Below are 20,669 nucleotides of genomic sequence, written 5' to 3'. Positions count from 1 at the left end.
TCGACGAGTTGGCTCGGTTTTCTTCGATATTTTCATACTGATAGAGGAACTTTGCGAGTTTGTGGTCAACTCAACGAGTTGACTTGGATTTTCCTGATCTGTGCAGTTGATGGAGAAACTCGACGAGTTGGGTCAACTTGGATTGTTGAATTTGACTTTGGATTTATGTCTTTTACCAAGTTTATCCCAAGGGGTGCTTGATGGTAATCTGAATTATAACAAGGAAAATTATAGGCTTAAGATAAGGCCCATATGGGGTTGGGCCCACTTTGGAAAATTAGATCATTAGTGGACCTTTGTGGAAGTTTTGGTTTTGGTCCTCAGTCTAGGTTCATGTGGAGTGAGGGGTTCAAATGATCATTTGACTCCAAGTAAGGATTATGGATTATAGCATGGAACCTAATTGCTAATTAGGTGTGTTGTTGGTTTTGATAGCTCTGGAAGCTGGCATGACAACAACTAGGGATTTCTTTAGTGAGCTTCTGCATTCGAGGTGAGTTATTATCACTATACTTTTGTGTCAAAAGCACCAAGGCCGACCCATTTGATTAGAAATTCTGTTATGTGATAGTATGTTATTGATTAGTAGTGATCTGTTAGATTGGTACCCTGGTTTATAGGATGATGATATGAGTAGTGATATGTGGATCTGCCTGTCTGCTTGAAGATTGTTATATGTTTTTCTATTATATGTCGCCATGTTATATTAGTTTGAGGTTGTACTGCTCCGTGTTGTAGCCAACAAACCATTGGGCATTCTAGATATGAGCTGAGGGATGGGTAGGGTATGCCAGACTCATACTGAGGGCTCAATAACATTCCAGATACAAGCTGAGGACCTAATATGTATGCCAGACTTGTACTGAGGGCTTGAGGATATTGGAGCAATCCAGATATCAGTTGAGGGTCGGGTGGGGCATACCAGACTCATAATGAGGGCTCAATAGCATTCTAGATACGAGCTAAGGAACCGGTTGGTATGCCAGACTCATACTGTAACGACCCAATTTTTACGTCCGAAAAATTTCATTTTTAAGGTATTACTTTAGAAAACATTAATAAATAAAAACATTGTTTGTTCACACCATAACACATCGCAACCATGTTCTAAAAAGTCAAACCATACATCCCATCAAAATATCAGAGTACAATCCCAGTAAATCTCATAAATGCGGAAACCGAAGAGTGTGTGTATGACGTGCCGCTACCGCGCCGACTCCTTCCCCTTCGATGCAGAGGTACCTGAAAACAAAACTGTAAACGTAAGCACAAAGCTTAGTGAGTTCCCCCAACGTACCGCATACCATACAAACACATAACATACGTACTGCCAGGCTATTCTGGGGTGCCTGACTACCCGGTACGGCCATTCTGGGGTGCCGACCTACCCATACGGCCATTCTGGGGTGCCGTCTGACCCGTGTCAAGCCATTCTGGGGTGCTGACTACCCATCGGTCCTAACAACCGATCCTCGGGGACTATTTCACCCCCTACCACTACGATCACATATAACATAACAAGTCAGCATGCAAACATATCATCACATACTGTCAGACGTATCTGGGGTGTCTGACTACCCTTCGGTCCTAACAACCAAACTCTACTACTATCACATACAACATATCATGCTAGCATATAACATATCAGGTAATAGCAAACTTAGATGATATCACAAAGATAATCATCTATCATACATCTCCTACTGGTGGGTCGGCATTGTGGCCTTAGACCCACTGCTACTGGAAGGTAACTCACCTCAAAGTAGCTGCTGAACTGATCGGGAACTAACTGACTGCTGCTGCTCCGGGAGTCCTCCGGCTGCAATTCCCACAACATACTCAATCAAACACTGCTAACTGACCTTTAGGTAAAATGACCATTTTACCCCCGGTCTAGCTCTAAGCCAAAGCTAGAGTCAACTTTCAGTTGACCCGACTCGCCGAGTGGATCACCACTCGTCGAGTCCCTAGCAAACCATTGTCCTGGGTCCCTGGTTCTACTCGTCGAGTCGGGCTATGACTCGATGAGTTCACCTTCTAACTGACGTTCAACTCCTTCATCCCACTCGCCGAGTTGTATGAACAACTCGTCGAGTTCATCTTCATCCGATGAACACTTTATGCTAAGACTCGTCGAGTTGTATGAACAACTCGCCGAGTCTGTTCTTGATCTATGAAGATTGCCTTGGACTCGCCGAGTCAGGGCATTGACTCGCCGAGTCCTAACATGGGTGAGTTCAGCTTCCAACTCACCGAGTCACCCCCTGTGACTCATGGCTCAACTCGACACATGAAGAAGGGACCAAATCGGTGACTCGCGACCAGACTCGCCGAGTCACCTATGCGACTCGCCGAGTCGTCGCCATGCATCCACCAAATACACAGATTTACTCGGTTTCAGTCCATGCCATTCATAGATCTGGACTTCTAGGACACAAATCACACGTAAAGTTTCCAACTTTACGTGTGGATATTCACTAATGTGGATTTTAGGGTGCAAAATGCCTCAAAAGGGTAGATCTAGGATGAACAAGCCACATGGGGCCATAAAGCTCACAGATCTGAGCTCCTGGAGCTCAATATTGCCTAGATCTAAAGGTTAATCCACTTATTACGAGTCCTTAAGCACAAACAAGCTTGGAGAATTGCTCAAGAGTGTCCCAAATGACATCCTAAGCATAGAAACAGGGGAAAACGAGATATACCTCAAGGGAAATGTTGAAATGACACAAAGATGGATGATCTCCTTCTCCTCTTCTTGATCTACTCCTCTTACTCCTCAAAACCTTCAAGAACACACCAAGAACACCTCAAACTCTCAAGGAAACAAGGGAAAACGATGTTGGGGGAGTTCTGGGGGTGAATGGGGATGAGTTGGGGCGGAATGAGAGTTTAAATAGGGTGCAAACCCTTGAAACTTAGGGTTTCATCCAGCAGCGGTGACTCGCCGAGTCCAGGATGTGGACTCGCCGAGTCGCCTACTTAAAACATGTCCTGAGTCTCGTCCCTACTCGGCGAGTCGGACCCTATGACTCGCCGAGTCCAAGGCTAAATTAGGGCAATGCTCAAATAAAATTCACATACCGGAAACCAGGTGCTACACATACTGTGGGCTGAACATTGATAATTCAGTCCGATAACTGATAAGTATAGGGAGCAAGCCATATATAAGCTTCTGGCACAAGGGCAAGCCTGACTTATGTTGTAGGCTTAGGAGCAAGCTAGATGTGAGCCGTGGGCCCGATAGGCAAGCCAAACTCATAATGTGGGCTCATGGGTAATCCGATCTTTTAGATGTGGACCCAATGCATGCTGTTATTTGTATATGTTCGCTGTTTGGGTGTTGGTACTTTTGGGGAACTCACTATGCATCGTGCTTACAAATTTGGTTTATGGTTTTAGATACTTCAGTCCGATAATTGATCACTAAGCATCGTCCTCATGTTTTGGATTTATAATTTTGGGAAACTCTGATAATGTGAATGTTTTAAAAACTACGTTGAAATAGATTCTGATTTTCAAATAATGTTTTGGGAATTACGGTTTTTGTAAACACTTCCATAGAAAAAGGGTTTTTTATGAAAATTTTATGGATATTACAAGTTGGTATTAGAGCCTTGGTTTAAGTGAATTGGAGGAACACTCGTGTGAATCTAGTCTCAAACTAAGAAAAAAGATTTTCAAAATGGTTTTCAAAATAGTTAAGGAGGATGCGATGTGTACGATCAACTGGAGCTAGTAAGTAGACCCCAAAATATAATAATGTTATTTGATATTGTAATATGTTAGAATAACATGTAAGTGATAGGCTAGTGATCTTCAGGAATTGCATGATAGAAATACCTGATTATATGATGCCTAATAGCCTAAGGCCTTTCATATATGAAATTAACATTATTACTGGAGTTGTTTAGTGTATGCATCATGGTTATATATAACTAAGATCTTATAGCCTGAGAATGTTTGGTTTGGCCTTATTTCTTGTTCTTTTTTGATGAAGGGCTTAGGGTAGGATCGTATATTTGAATGTCTATAAGGTCCAGTGTTATGTATGACTAATGACTAGCATACATGAGTGCTACAAGGTTGGTGGAAGTTTCATGAATGAATCGTATGGGGTCATCTGCCCAGTACCGTTATAGGATGAGGTAGCGGTGGTTTCCCTGGTTTGGGCACGATTCATAGCGGGTTAGCATGAGGAAGAGTTAGTCACCCTTGATAGAGTGAGGACAGGGTGAAGATGCGCGCGAGATGCTGGGAGTTTGAGATCAAGGATTTCATAGAAGGATCTATCAGATCTTATTGCATTTTAGTGTCAGCCGACTCCGCTGCACAAATATTGCTTGCTTTGTGCTTTGTGGAACTCATGAGTAATGTGAGTAAACCATTAAGTGAATATGTCAACTAACATGTGAAAAAGGTTGGATAATCTCAGAGTGATGGATTTAACCCTACTGTGGAACTCTTGCCTGAGTCCAACCATTATAGGGATGAGTCTGTTACTCGAAGGATTATCTGAGCTTTGTTGCTATTGGGTTTTTGGATACTACAACATCCTATGGTGCACATACAACCCTAAATGCTTTGGATCTATATTTTCTCTAATTATACATGCAATATTTTTTCCAAAGCATGAAGCCTACAACTACCACACAATTGATATAGAACATAGAATTGAGTTATAGAATTACCTCTTTATTGTAGCTTGTAATTTTGGCCTTTAAGAACTTAGCACCTCAAATGGTTCACAAACACCATGAACAAATGGAGGACTTTTGAGAGAGAATATGGAGCATTAAAATTCAGCTATGCTTCTCTAAGAATACATGTTCAACCAATTTTAGGCCAAAGGGGTGTCGTATATATAATGTAGGAATCCAAGAGTCCTAGGTAAACCTTAATCCATACACTTGGGTTATGATCCATATTTCATGTGGGCTAACTCTTCATGAATACTTACATAAACTTAGCCCATCATGATCAATAGCCCAAACAATATATATATATATATATATATATATATATATATATATATATATATATATATATATATATATATATATCACCGATTTACATAATTAGTCCCTGCTAATTAAATTAGTCTCTTCTGATCACTAAATTAATTCCAAATTAATTCTTGATCAATACTAATTAAGTAACATGATTCATATTAATATATTAAAACTTATAATATAGTAATAAATCATAAATAACCTCTCCTCAAAAGTCCATCCTATCAAATTGCTCTGGTGAAGGCAACCCAAATGGACCATGCTACTCTCGGGTCAAGTACATACCAGTTATAGTTATGAGCTTAGACACCTAATCCAACAGTCTACCACTTGGATAAGTCTAATAACTATTATTGAAAGTATGACTTAAAACCCGATTAGCAATCGTAGCTCTTAAAAGCCGCTGTCGAACTTTGACCTAGTCAATGACATGTCTATCAGATAAGGGATCATATATTCCTCCATTCTACAAGATATCATATGGAATGAGACATGTATTATAATCATTCTATCTATCCATCTATTGTTTCTCGATTTCCAATTTATGACGACTGACTAATTGAACAAATCAAATCAGTCCATGCTTGGCCAACCGCTTAGGGTTGTCATCACTAAATCATCGATGGGCCCACAAATATCGCTTTTATCCCTCTAAGGGTAAAAGGAATGGATAAACTTCAACTCATATTCTCGCTCTATCTACTCATCAAACCACACACAACAATATATTTTATAACACCAAGTTAATGGTGCGTTTACATAATTCCAAATCCTTACTGTAAATGTAAGAATACCAAATTCTTGCCATTTACTATAATCGTTTAGATTCTAAACTTATATGCAATGATCCTCTTGTAATGACTATGCACAAAATTCATAGAGACTTGGCAACATACATTACAAAGTATTCCAATATAGAGCTCAATTCCATGGAAACAAAGTCTCAGATTCAAAGTACACTCCTTTGAACATCCTTCTTGCATTAAGTTTTCAAATCTTACACAAATTTAAAGAATAACTTCCACTTATGGAAACATTTACATATTCCCATTTTGACTATCACTTCTGAACAAGAGTTACATCTTCTCAGAGTATGTCAATATGGTCCTTCCAAAATTTACAACATACTTTCAACTGTCCATAAACAACCAATCTTTGGTAAACCTTAGATTGTCATCGATAATTGTTTAACCATTTTAGTCACATCTCGTTCTAGTCCATTTTCCCTCTTAATGCCCTAGGCATATGGAAAATTAGAATAGATTAATATTATAGCTTATGTAATAGATCTTATACCCGAAGCATATGAGATACAATACATAATGTTTCGAATAAAGACATGATACTTTACCAGTGTCATGCTATAATATTTCTATATAGAGAATTTCCTTATGTCAAATCTTTTCAACATAACGTTCATATATATCCTTAACTAAATCTAAATCTAAGATTTTAGATTTGAAATGAAGTATGAATTCCTATCCCTTAATTATAGCAAAACAACTTTTCGAACCCATGCAACTTTGCAAACTGAAACTTTTGTTTTTCTATAATTAAGATTGCTAACTTGCAACACTTAACTTAATAAATGTGCTCCCACTAGCATAATAATTACATTCTTATGAGCATAGCACTTATGCTCCCACTAACTTTGACATGTACCCAAAAATCAACTGGATTTTTAGAAATCAATACTTATTGACTTCCTTACCAAAGTTCAAATTTCTGATAAGAGATGCTTCGATAAGACTTTATCTAGGCTTCTCAAACTCATACACCTTTCCTTAGATAGCTCACATGTTTGTCTAAACAATTTAAAAACTTACAACAACAAGTCTCAAATTTTTAGACCTTTTCCATTTCTGACAATTCAAACTATGAAGAGGGATGCCGTAATCATAATCGAATTTGTGAATGCAAATACCACAATTGTTGTCCTCTTAAAATCTACTTCGTGAAAGTGCTTCCTTACAATCATTTTCATGAAGCGGAGAGAAACCTTATGACACTTGGATTTTATGGTGTATGTGTTCCTATCCATGTGAATTTTTCATAACCATAATCATAAGACAAAATTAGTGACAAATCCAAACTCATATGGATTGAAATTGTTCAATCTTAATTTGTTGCCACTTGGTAGCACAAGGGCCTACCACGTCTTCCAAGTTGTTAAGCAACTTATCCTTACTAATCAATGAACTTTCACTGACCAAGGTACTTTTCCCTATGCAAATAATTGTGAACACGTAGAACTCACATGCATAATCAAACTAACAGGAATGGCACAAAAATAATAATATGTCAACACAATACGTTACAAACCTCAAGTCGTGCGCTAGTGTTTAACAATAGGTTTACTCTTGATTAGGTCTTGGAACTTTTCAAGATCTTTAAGACTCCCACTAACCTCATGACATATAATATTCTCTTGTCAAGAATCATTCCTTCACAAACAAATATTCAAGAGTTAGTGCGGTTTCATATCGAGACAAACACTTCACACAATTGTTCTTAGTTGGTCTTTGTCTTATCCAAGACATCATAACTTAACAATTTCAAATGTACATGAGTAGAAAACATTTTACTCTACATTTGATAAGTGTTATAAACATTTCTTAAGATTATGTCACTCAAGGATCGATCTTGGAGAATGACTCTAAGACTCGATTTGGAACGAATTATGATTTATCTTCTTGATTTAACCATTTCAACAATTCACGATTCCTCTTCTTAGCCATACAATTGCATTAAGATGTCCTTTTAGGATCAATTGTGATATGGTTTCATAATCACCACGACAATCATAAAACATGATACTCAAGTACTCTCCCTTCTTTCCAGATTTGAGAAACTTTTATCTTTCTGCCTAATTTGATTCTTCTCATTTGTTCTGCTATACATTGAAACTTTTTCAATGATTTAGAATTATAATTAATCTTGTAAGTATAACCATATTTACTAAAATAGTAAATCATAACGAATAGTCTTATCATTCTTTATGGTGGACATGACCAGCGAACAACCAAGTATACCCGATCCCCTAGTCCTTCACTTGACTCACATATACATGTGAACGAGGAATTAGTCCTAATTTTCCAAAGATGAAGGTTCTTATTCATCACATACTACAAGTTGCATGATTCCAAGTTTCTATCCAACTGAAACTCGGGTGATGGGAATCTTTCCTTATTTGGAAAATTATGACACTACCACAAACAAAAGAATCAAATCCATTTTCCAATATTGCTATCAATGGAAATATATAAACAACAATTTTCACAAATTCCATTGTAAGGGGACTTAAAATAAAATAAAATCAAAAATTTTGTTTTATTTATAAACTTGCAGAAAACTTGTCCTTACAATGCAAATAGATATGAAAGCTCTGTTGCTATCTATTCCTAAGCAATTTTTCATATCTCTTAAGCAGCATCTCAAAATTCTGATCATCGAACCATGCGATCGAAATCCATTTCCTCGCGATCAGAATCAACTTACTCTTCCTTTAAGCTTCCTTTATTTTCTTCGATCCTTCAGAACATCAAAATGTAATTACATTACATCATGTATTAAGAATCTCCAAATAGGAACTTAATAGAGTTAGACAGTGGACTTACTTGAAGTAGAATCAAATATTTTAACTTTACCATCCTTGGATCTTTAAGGTATATATGCCAGCTTCGCAATCAATGCCCTTTCTTTTGGAAATAGAAACATATGGACTCTTTGGGAATGGTACATGTAACTATCTCAGACTTCGCCTTTCCCTCTACCATTTGCTCAAATGACTTGAACATGGCTGATCCTTTTCGATTGGAAAAGAGAAAGCTTTTCTGGACTTCGAATGTTACCATTTTTAATGTCCATGGAAGTTTGGGGAGTAGATCTTCCAATCAAATTTGCTTGACCAGTCCGCCAAATCATTTTTGATTTAGCAACAATTAGAAAATAGGTAAGATCTATAAGGGTCATGGCATGGTCTGTCATATAGTAATCTTTAATGAACTCACTAAATGACTCAGGAAGTGATTGAAGAACCCAGTTAACAGCCAACTTCCTCGAGACAACGACACCCAATACTTCCAGCCTATTAATATTTGACTTCATTTCCAAGACGTGAGTACACACTTACCTTCCATTTTGATGTTTCATTGCAAGTAGGGCTTGAGTAACCTTGAACTTTTCAAGTCTTTGAACTTGCGGGTTAGGAAGAATTAATTGGAGAAGGTGGAGGAAGTGAAGTATGATTTCCAGTCCCACTAATGCATGACAAAGGGATTAATCTTTCACCTTGATCGCCATGTGCGATATCATCTTCATTAAGAATGCTTTTTCCAAAAGGATAAGGAAGACCATATTTGTCAGAACTAGACATCTATTTTGGAGAATATTCAAGTTAGTTGATTTTAAGTCCTTAATATAACACCCAAATGAAATATTAAGGCTAGGACCCAACACAATATTTTACAATTAGGAAGAGGGATGTCGTAATCCAATTGCAAAATATTTGAAGGTAGGTAAATGACGATTTACCAATTTCCACCATGAAAAATGAAATTGATTATTAAGTTTTAAATGAATTAAAATTCATAGATTCTTTGAGATTCATTGAACTTTTCAATGATTTGTTTAAATCTCAATTATTCCCTTCAAGTTTGTGACTGGGATGTCGAGGATCACAAACAAGGTGTGAATAACCATGCAAATTATCTTGGTACACTTAATGTTACAAATCATCCAATCAATGTGTTGGTTAACCACACACGCTCCATTGATCCATGACTAACATCGAGCTACCCTTTTCCACACACTATCAGTCCTAGATTAGTGTGTCGGTTAACCACACACGCTCCACTAACGACTTAACAAGGTGCAAAGTGCAATTTCATGGTTAGCACCAAATTCACATTTTTACTAAGTAACTAAGATTGAGAATTTATAAGTGTTTAGTTACATGGTATTTTCATTATAATTTTAATGAAAATTAATGTCCTATCTGTGACATCCCCATTTTTATAGCCAGAAAAGACCAATTTCGTTTATGCTTTTATAATAAAATCAGAGTAATCTTCAAAGAAAAGTGTTGAGGAATTTGTTTCCAAAGACGAAATACGATAAAATTTATCAAAGAATTTCTTAAAGAAATGTATTTTTCATTACATTACAAAACTCGGGATGTCATCATCGATACAGAACAAAAGCATAAACATAACAGCATAGGACTTACAATATTCTATTTAGTTTTCTATAAATCCATAATCTCTCGTCAGATCATCCAACTATGCTTTTGCCACTACCTGTAATACAAGAAATTGAGTAGGTCAGACTGGGGAGCCTGGTGTTCATATAGGGTTTTCAACCCATAATAATAAATTTATTATTTATTTTCATCAAATCATTAACCCGATTACCCGTTCCCGTTATCCTCACTTTACATCCCTAAAGCATCTATTCTAAGGGACCTATCCTAAGGATCTTTCTTCGGGTGACAACACTGCTTTGGGGATTCCTTAGCAATATATGTAAAATTTGGCAACCATGGGGGGGGGGGGGGGGGATGGAGTACATCTTCAAAAACACCTACAAGTTGCGAGCCTGCTCGTATTCCACTGGACTGCCTAGAAAAGTCCATGGTCGTCATCTATACTCCACTAGATGACTGGATCATCTTAAACATCATAAACATCAAGGCCTCTCATCATTTTATCATACATCATCTATTTCACTACCCATGTTCTACCCAACATATTTGTGGATATAATATACATACACAGTCTAGATCTGAAAAATAAAGTTTACATCTTTCATCCAACATAACTTTCAAAGCATAAAATACATATACAGTCTAGATTGGAAAAACAATGTTTACATCTTTCATCCAACATAACTTTCAAAGCATAAAATACATAACCAGTCTAGATCTGAAGAAAAAGTTTAGATCTGAGATGAGAAAGTGTAGATCCGAAGGAAAAAAGTTTCAGATCTGAAAGAAAAGTCTTAGATCTAAAAGATAAAGTGTAGATCTGAAGGAAAAAGTTTTAGATCCGAAAGAAAGAAGCATAGATCTTTCATTCAGCAACATCTCAAGTAAACAACTAACATAAACGTATACACATAACACATAAAATACTTCATATCTATGTCTAAGATGAAAGTGACTATACACTCACCTGATAAGGGGTGATTCGGACAACACTTCGCTTCTTAAAATAATATTCTTTGACGAAACCGGGTAGTTTACTTGAAAACTGGGCTCCACACGGGTAGGGTTTTAACCGAAAAATTCTTTTTTTCGGAGTCTTCGGGCTCTCTAGGGCTTCCCTCGGGGGCTAGGGGTTTTCCTAGGATTTTGGGGGGGGGGGGGGTTAGAAGGCTTGAGAGAGAGTGGAGAAAGAAAGATATGAAGAAATGAGCAAAAATCTCGGCAGCCATCGCCCTCCTTTTATAGTTGCCAAGGCTCGCACTATGTTAGGCGTAGTTCTGAGTACGCTGGGCGTACTTTGAAGTTCATACATACATGTCATCAAACTGCTTGGGCAATGTGGACCACTTCAGAACTTCATAAAAGGTGAAACCACGGGGCGTACGACCTTGGTACGTGGGGCGTACTTTGGTACGCTTGGCGTCCGAGGATACGTTGGGCGTACCCCTTGCACCCAGCTTCACAATATGCACCTTCGACTTCTAAAATTCATAACTTTAACATACGAGCTCCATTTCCAACGTTCTTTATATCCACACATAGGTAGGGACGTATTCTACAACTTTTGTTTAGACTCGATCAACTAATTCTCGACCGATTTCAAATTTAATGGTATGAGAGGATTACACTGCTAAACAATCGTGTAGAATTCATAACTTATGCATACAGACTCCGTTTTTTGACCATCTTTTTATCGTTGAACTCCTATTAATGAGATCTTTGATTCTCGTTTAGGTTGTGTCGGCTAAAAATCGTTCGATCTACAATTTGAACTCTGGGTTGTGCACGACTGATTCGAAACTTAGAAAAATCATAACTTCCTAATACGAAGTCATATTTGGGCGTTCTTTTTATGCACGCTCTTGGTTTAACGAACACCAAGACATCGTTTAGATCACTAAGGCTAAAAATTCCTCTATCATAAATTCACCATTTACATCGCGTAGTGTCAAGCTGGTTCCATCGCAAAACTTCGACAGACCATAACTTCTTCGTTATAACTTGGATTTCGACATTCTTTGTATGTACAAAATCCTTGTAACGACCACTACCACTTCCTTCATCAATATAAAGTTTACCTCACACGTTATTTTTGATGCTTATTTTTATCCTTTATTTATTATATTATTATAAACACGCAATAAGCACACAAAAGCACATAATTCATAGAATATTCAAGTAATTTATCTCTATTACTTTAAAATGGTTTACAATGGTTGACCTAGACTATTACATCATCATTAGTTCTAAACCTAGGAACACGGGTGTTACATTATCATACCCATTCGACTAACGACCCTCCACCAGTCAAGGAAGCAGTGGGTGAGTGTGCACACCCATTAAACCGCCATTTTATAGGGAGTAGCCTTATACCCCCTTATAGACCAGCTTCGTGAATGAGGCCTACTAACGGTAAGATTGACTTTTTACTTATACATATATAATTATTAAACTTTTAATATTATAATAGTATAAGGGTGTATTTTACACATTTAAAATACTAGATGGTTTAATCTATTAATAAATTATACTCTAAATTTAATTAAACTTAAGCCATATCATTATGAATTTATTAATCTCTTTTAATTTAACACTTTAATCAATTTAATAAAGTCCATAAGGTGCAATTTGAACGAAGTTTGTATGCTACACTCTAAATTTAATTAAAATTAAGCCATGTCATTATGAAGTTTGTATGCTAAATCTAATTAAACTTAAGCCATGTCATTATGAATTCATTGAATCTTCGAGATGTGGAAGACTTGATGGATGTTGCTAAGCTCTTGGGGTAAACGAAGTTTGTATGCTATGGGACCGATCCTAGCAAGGATCTTGAATGGTCCTATGTACCTCGGGTTTAGCTTTCCACGCTTCCCAAATCATATCATGCCTTTCTAGGGTGAGAATTTCAACATAACATGGTCTTCGATCGGGAACTCCAAGGGTTTTCATCTCTTATCGGCGTAGCTCGTTTGTCTGTCTCGTGAAGCTTTCAATCGTTCATGGATTCGTGTGATCTTTTCTGTAGTTTCACGGATGATTCTGGACCAGTGAGAGTGATGTCGGGGACTCTTCCCTTGGCAAGCTGCGTGTCACCCACCTCAGCCCAACATGGAGGGGATCTTCATTTACGACCATAAAAGGGCTTCAAAAGGTACAACCTTAATACTAGTATGATAACTGTTGTTGTAGGAGAACTCAACCAAGGGCAAATGGATGTCCCAAGACTTACCGGAGTCTATTTGCTCTTAACATGTCCTCCAACGTTTGAATGGTTCTCTCACTTTGTCCGTCTGTCTGAGGATGGTAAGTTGTACTCATATCCAACTTAGTTCCAAAAGCTTTCTGCAGTGACTGCCAAAATCTCGAGGTAAATCTGCTATCCTGATCGGAGATGATGGACACAGGCACACCGTGCAGATGAACTATCTCTTGGATGTAGATTCTTGTGAGTCTTTCCATTTTGAAAGTTTATTTGATTGGAAGGAAGTGAGTGGATTTTGTAAATCGGTTGACAATTACCCATATCGTATCATAACCACTCGAAGATTTGGATAATTTAGTGATAAAATCCATAGTAATCCTCTCCCACTTCCACTCAGGTATCTCTGGATGCTGGAGTAGACCTGAGAGCTTTGGGTATTCAGCCTTCACTTTGGTGCAAGTTACGTAATTGCCCACGAGAGTAGCGATCTCCACTTTCATGTTTGGCCACCAATACAACTTCTTGAGATCGAGGTACATCTTATCCAAACCTGGGAGAACGGAGTATTTAGTCTTGTGAGCTTCGGTCATGACAACTTCTCTGTAACCGCCGAACCTTGGGGTCTAGATCTGGTTCATGAAATAATAGACCCTGTCTCCCTTGATCTCTAAGTTTTTCTCGATTCCTTTCAAAGCTTCATCTGACTTTTTTGCTGGTTTCAAGGCTTCCCACTTTCATGTTTGGCCACCAATACAACTTCTTGAGATCGAGGTACATCTTATCCAAACCTGGGAGAACGGAGTATTTAGTCTTGTGAGCTTCGGTCATGACAACTTCTCTGTAACCGCCGAACTTTGGGGTCCAGATCCGGTTCATGAAATAATAGACCCTGTCTCCCTTGATCTCTAAGTTTTTCTCGATTCCTTTCAAAGCTTCATCTAACTTTTTTGCTGGTTTTAAGGCTTCCCACTGAGCCTCTCTGATTTTTGCGGATAAATCAGAATGGATGGTCATGGTTAGTGCTTTCACAGTGCGACCTGAGTACTCTTTACGAATGAGGGAATCTTCCACCACATTGGCCTTGCCGGGATGGTAGCGTATTTCACACTTGTAATTGTTGAGTAGCTCTACCCATCGCTGTTGTGTCATGTTCAACTCTTTCTGATCGAAGATACGTTGTAGGCTCTTGTGATCGGTAAAGACGGTGCACTTGGTTCTGTAGAGATAATGTCACACCCCCAGCCGAGGCGGCGGAATACGCCGGGCTGCGCGACTTAGTTCATGGATCCCAAGAAAATTAAATATACATCACAAGTTACAACAATAACAACATATCAGTTACATTCAAGTTTGAAGTTCGAATACAAGGTTCATACATATATTAATAGGTTCATAAATTCGCCTTAACAAGTAGGCCGACATAGCAAAAACTAAATGAGACTAGATTGCCTGAAAATCGATGAATAAATCTGCTGTCATAGGCTGGTTCACTGATCTCCAGAGAATACATGTGATTTAAGGGTCAACACAAGGTTGGTGAGAGTTACAGGTTTTTTGCTAACCGCAGTAATGATACTTTATGAGTCTAGAAAGTATTTCTTTGGTGTTTAAAACCATGTTTGATAAACAAAGATATCATAAGTAACTTCATGATTAAAATGTTTGTTAAAAAGATAAACCATAAGTAATTCCATGCTTAAAATATTTGATAAATAGATAACCCATAAGTAATCCATACTAAATACTTGATAAAGAGTTAAACCATAAGTAAATCCGTACTTAAAATGTTTGATAAAGAGTTAAAACATAAGTGAATTCATACTTTAAAATGTTTGATAAAGAGTTATACCATAAGTAAATTCATACTTAAAATGTTTGATAAAGAGTTATACTATAAGTAAATCCACACTTAAAATGTTTGATAAAGAGTTATACCATAAGTAAATTCATACTTAAAATGTTTGATAAAGAGTTATACCATAAGAAGTCCATACTTAAAATGCTTGATAAACAGAGAAACCAGAACCGTGGTTTCTAGTTAAAGAGTCTAGTTAATGCCTATAGTGAGTCCTATAACCGAGCTATGTGACCAGTTATAATCCCTGCACAACGCTTCATTAGACGTCGTAGTTATACCAAAGATAAATATTCACCCGCTTCGATTGATCAGTTGAGGTTGTAGCTAGCAACCGCTAGCAACCGCAGGTGGGGGTGTCAACCCGTATAGATCTATACATACGTATCTTGCTTCGAGGATTAACGGTTATAGTTAAATGGGAATACTAAGTGGCTAAACTTAAGTAATGAATACTATCTCACTATAGAAGCCATTAACTAGGTTATACGGTAAAGTTTCACTATAAAAGCTGAATGAGTTCGATAAATCCGTAAAAATGTATGTCACTCGCTTAAATAGATAAAATGTTTCTTCACATGGATGAATGATTTCCAAGATATAATTGTTATAAACTGTACATATATAATTAATAAATATGTTTGTACATGCTCGATGTAAGCAAAATAAATTATGCACATGACTAGATATTTTTAAACGCATGTATATTGTAAAGAAATCGGTTTATAATACATTATTTTGAGAATAATAAGTATTAAAACTAGATATATTTTTTTATGCGTATTCCATAACCGATATATATATTTAGCATGTTTATAGACACATTTCATAACCTGAAAATATATCTATATATATTTCACATGTATTCCCCCCCAAAATAATAAAACATAAAAAGGGGCCGTAACACTCACCCTTGAAGCGTGAATGAATCTCGAGGGTGAAACTTGTCGTGAAAATCGTTTCATGATGCTCCTTGCTCTTAAAACGAATCCTCAGTTCTATTTATGTTACCTAGTAAAACCAAGGGTAGTTTTGGTATTAATTATTAAGTATATGGTGGCCTTGATTAAAATAACTAAAGTTTAAGGGTTGATTTTGCCAAATTCAAACTTGATGGACTGATCTTGCAGACAGCTCGCAAACCAAGGGCCTAATATGCACATTTTAACCTAATTTAAGGTTCCGAGCCTTGGTTTGCTGGGTTTCTCGGGTGGAGGGACAATTCTTGGACATTTTAGCGCAAGTTTGGCTTCATATGAAAATCGAATCTCCAAGAGGGGCCAATGTCATACAATTCTAACAGTGGAGGGTTTAATTTAAACAAATTTAAGTCATGTTTGGGATTTCATCATATTTTCCCCTGGTTCATGTTACAGAACGCGAAAGAAAATACGAGACCCACTTCAGGTTCGCATCGATGTGTCGTTACCGGAGGAATCATATACAAAGGTTACAAATGGTGGTGGTGATTCGGACTTACAGTGGCCGGTGATGGCTAGGGTGACTGGGCAGCAGCAACTCGGTGATGGCGGTGGCGTTCGGGACTCTACCACAAGGACGACGGAGGGCGGCAATGGCTGCCTTGCTGCGTTTGCTTTCCTGTTCAGACGGGTTTGACGAGAGGGAAAGAACGCCAGGCGGTTTCAGGTGGTAGATGTCGGTATGGAGGCGTTCCAGTAGTCACAGCGGTGGTTGGAGGTGAAATGGGTTTTGCCAACGGTGGGTGGTGACGGACCTGCAATGGCAGCTTTGCTGCCTTTGTTTCCTTTCTTTTCAGGTGAACTGGACGAGAGAAAGGGTAGGGAGGTTCAAAGTTATGGTACGAAGGTGTTTGGGAAGGGTGTTTGCTGGTGATGGGTTATGACGTCGGGAGGTGGAGGAGCTACCACAGCCGATAGTGGTGGCTCTCTTCGCCGGAGAAGTGAGAAAGTGACAAAGGAAGGTGGTGTTGGGTTGTTTCTGATAGCTTTGATCGGTGGCAAGATAGGGAGAACCGTTATGGTTCCCGGTGGTTACACAGCGGCAACACCACCTTTGGTGGTGGTGTTTCTCGGTAGTGCGGGAAGATATCAAGCAACGGAAATCAGCGAGTGATTGGGGGGTATGGCGGTTTGCTCGACTGAGAAACAGGAGGAGAATGGTGAGTGTGGGTGGTCATGTAATCAACAATGGAAGGATGTCTGGGACGCTTTGCTTTTAACAGAAAAAGAAGAAGATGAAGGAGAGGGTCACGTGATAGAGACTACACATGGATGTGTATAAAACTACAAAACTATATCCCAGCATCAAAAAACCGGGTTGGACTTAATATCCTCAAAGACGAGTAACGACCTTGATTGTTATTTATTTATTTACTTATTAATTTGTCTCGATTTACGTGGCGTCGGGTTTATGATTCGTAAAAATATTTCAAAAGTATCTGCATAATGGCACGGTCGCGGTGATTTTAAATACTCAAAAAGAATTTAATTCCGATATGCAGATCTCCGTGAAACGGCGTTCAAGTTTTGCGTCAACCGGGTGATGATTCGTTGGTTTTCACGAATCTAATTTCGGTTCAGGATAAAACTACTTGATTTATAAAAATAAATACTAGGCCGAAGTCTGAGTTTAGAAATGTGCTCAAAACTTGTTTACGAGATGTGTAGCTATTTTAAACTGAGTTATGTAGTGTCCGGTATCGAGTAAAATCACGGATTTCCCTATTTAAAAACTTAAAACGTGCATAACTTTCTCATACGATCTCCGTTTCAGACGTTCTTTATATCCACAGAATCCCGAACATGTTCTACCTAGTTTTATCATTTGTAGTCCTTGTGCAGGTTAAATGCAAAATTTTGATTTTTAGGGCATTATGTCTTGCCGGTTTTTGATCTTTTTTTTTTTTTTTTTTTTTTTGTTATATGATGATGGTCAACTTTTCGAGCGTTTTGAGGTATCCTGCAGGCATTTATCAGTAACATGACCTCGTTTGTACTTAATGCCATCAATGTATTATGTCTTCGATTCACTACAGCGTGTTTCGCGGAGAACTGATTGTTTACAAATTTAGGCCTAAATTCTGGGATGTCACAGATAATGTCTCCATATATTCAATGCGAAGACCACTACTCCCAACTCCAGGTCGTGAGTTGTATAATTGAATTCATGTGCTTTCAGCGGTCTTGAGTCGTAAGCAATAACCTTTCCTCGCTGCATGAGCACATAGCCTAGGCCCTGATTGGATGCATCACAGTAGACAACGAAGTCCTCCGTCTCCCCAGGAGGAGACAAGATAGGTGCACTGTATAGGGCTTGATTCAATGTTCGGAACACAATGTCTTGCTTTTAACTCCAACAAAAGGGTACAACTTTCTAAGTCAAAGTGGTTAAGGTTTTGGAAATCCTGGAGAAATTCTAGATAAACCTGCGATAATAGCCAGCGAGGCCCAAGAATTGATGGATTTCCGTTGGTGTCTTCGGTGCTGACCAATTTTCTATCGCTTTGATTTTAGAAGGATCCACGTGTATGCCTTCCTCTTACCACGTGACCTAAGAAAGTTACTTTTCGAATCCATAATTCGTACTTGGAGATTTTCGCGTATAGCTTCTCTGCGTTTAGAGTTTCCAACACTAACCTCAAGTGCTGTCTGTGATCTTTCTTGCTTCTGGAATAGACAAGTATATCGTCAATGAAAATGATTACGAACTTGTCCAGGAAAGGACGACACACCCGATTCATCAGGTCCATGAATACCCCCGGTGCGTTGGTTAGACCAAAGAGCATTACTATAAATTCGTAGTGACCATATCGAGTCCGAAATTTTGTCTTGGGAACATCACCCTCATGGACTCGTAGATAATGATACCATGATCTTAGGTCTACTTTTGAGAAGTAGCTGGGTCCTTGAAGTTGGTTGAAGAGGTCGTCGATTCGAGGAAGAGGATTATGGTTTTTGACGGTGAGCTTGTTTAGCTCGCGATAGTCAATGCACATCCGAAAAGATCCATCATTCTTTTTCAAAAATAAGACCGAGGCTCCTCAGGGTGAGGACCTAGGTTTGATGAATCCTTTGTTGAGTAGATCATTGAGCTGGCTGGATAACTCCTGCATTTCTGCTGGCGCTAGGCGGTATGGGGATTTAGCTATGGGGGTAGCTCTGGGGATTAAGTCGATGTAAAACTCGACTTGACGTTTGGGAGGGATTCCCGGAAGCTCTTCGGGAAAGACTGTGACAATCCGAAGTTCGCTCCATCGCCGTAACCTGTTTCCGTCCATAAAATTCATCTTTTTCGAATTGTTTCCGTTTAAGCTTTTAAATCAAGTCATTATTTTTTAAAATTCTATTATGGCTTAATTGGTATCCAAACATGTTAGAAACTCATGAAAACATCCCAAATTATTATTTAGAAAATTATTAGTTACGACCACGCTGAGTTACGTCAAATTAATCGGGTACGACCAAAAGCTCCGTTTAACGTCGGTATCGGGTAGAATTTCTCTGGGCTATAAACTCTACCCCTATATAAGGGATTAAGTGACATCATTTTGAAGCTTTTTCTCTCTCTCTTAAAACACTTTCTCTCACTACTATCTCTCTAAAAACTCGAGTTTGATCGAAAAACCCCCTTTCAAGCTTCAATTTGGTAAGTAATCTATCCTATCTTGTTGTTAAGCTTTTTTATCATGAAAATATATGTTCGAATCACCCAAAAAACTCAAGAACATGTGTTTATGGTTTAAGAACCCTTCCAAAACCGTGAACACCCCTAAAGAGGGTTTTGAAGCCTCAAAACCCTTCCAAATCACTCCTAGTGCTTAGATATGGCTTAGAAACTTGCATGCATGAGCTTAGGACCCCAAAATCTCACCAATTGAGTTATGGACAAAATTTTATGGGCCAAGAACATTCTAGGACCGTAAAACCTCATTCATGGACCATAAACACCTTTTTAAGGTGTTAAATTGCCCTTAAACACCTCCAAAGGCTTCCATGAGCTTCCATGAGTGCATATAACCTTATATTCCTTCATGAGATCCACCAAAACATACAAAAATAAATCAAACTTGAGTTTACAGCCCAAGAACACTCTTGGAATATAAACACCCCTCCTTATACCATAAAAACCCCCAAAGGGTGTTAAAGTGCCTTTAACACCTTGTATGGCTTGAAATTGGACCTAGAACTTTGTATGCTTAACCTACAACCACTAAAAACCATGAATCATGGAAAAAAATGAGTTTACGGTTGTAAAATCATGTGTTTAAGGTAGTAAACTCCCCAAGAACATCTTCATAAACCATAAACTCCTTATCCAAGGTCATTTCAAGTCCCGATCACTTCCTAAGCCATGGAATCAACCCTAGAACCTTCCCGTGTGCATTGTAAGACCATTTGGCATCCAAGAACACAC

General features: G+C 38.2%; 1 long non-coding RNA gene across 2 annotated transcripts; it reads right to left on the bottom strand.

The window, feature by feature from the left end:
* Positions 1-1,083: 1,083 nt before the first annotated feature.
* LOC145018059 (uncharacterized) lies at positions 1,084-17,499 on the bottom strand. Of its 2 annotated transcripts, none has more exons than XR_013666807.1 (3): positions 16,756-17,499; positions 16,187-16,286; positions 1,084-1,242 (listed from the first exon to the last, which is right to left on the bottom strand). It is a non-coding gene; the product is annotated as an uncharacterized LOC145018059 (long non-coding RNA). The 2 variants fall into 2 exon arrangements; XR_013666806.1 differs by lacking the exon at positions 1,084-1,242 and adding an exon at positions 10,188-10,309 and having other exon boundaries at positions 16,756-17,498.
* Positions 17,500-20,669: the final 3,170 nt, after the last annotated feature.

The sequence above is a fragment of the Lactuca saligna genome, chromosome 9, assembly GCF_052625555.1.
Source record: "Lactuca saligna cultivar CGN05327 chromosome 9, ASM5262555v1, whole genome shotgun sequence".
Lineage (NCBI taxonomy): Eukaryota > Viridiplantae > Streptophyta > Magnoliopsida > Asterales > Asteraceae > Lactuca > Lactuca saligna.
Note: the sequence above shows the minus strand (reverse complement) of the source record. Positions and strands in the feature narration are given on the sequence as shown.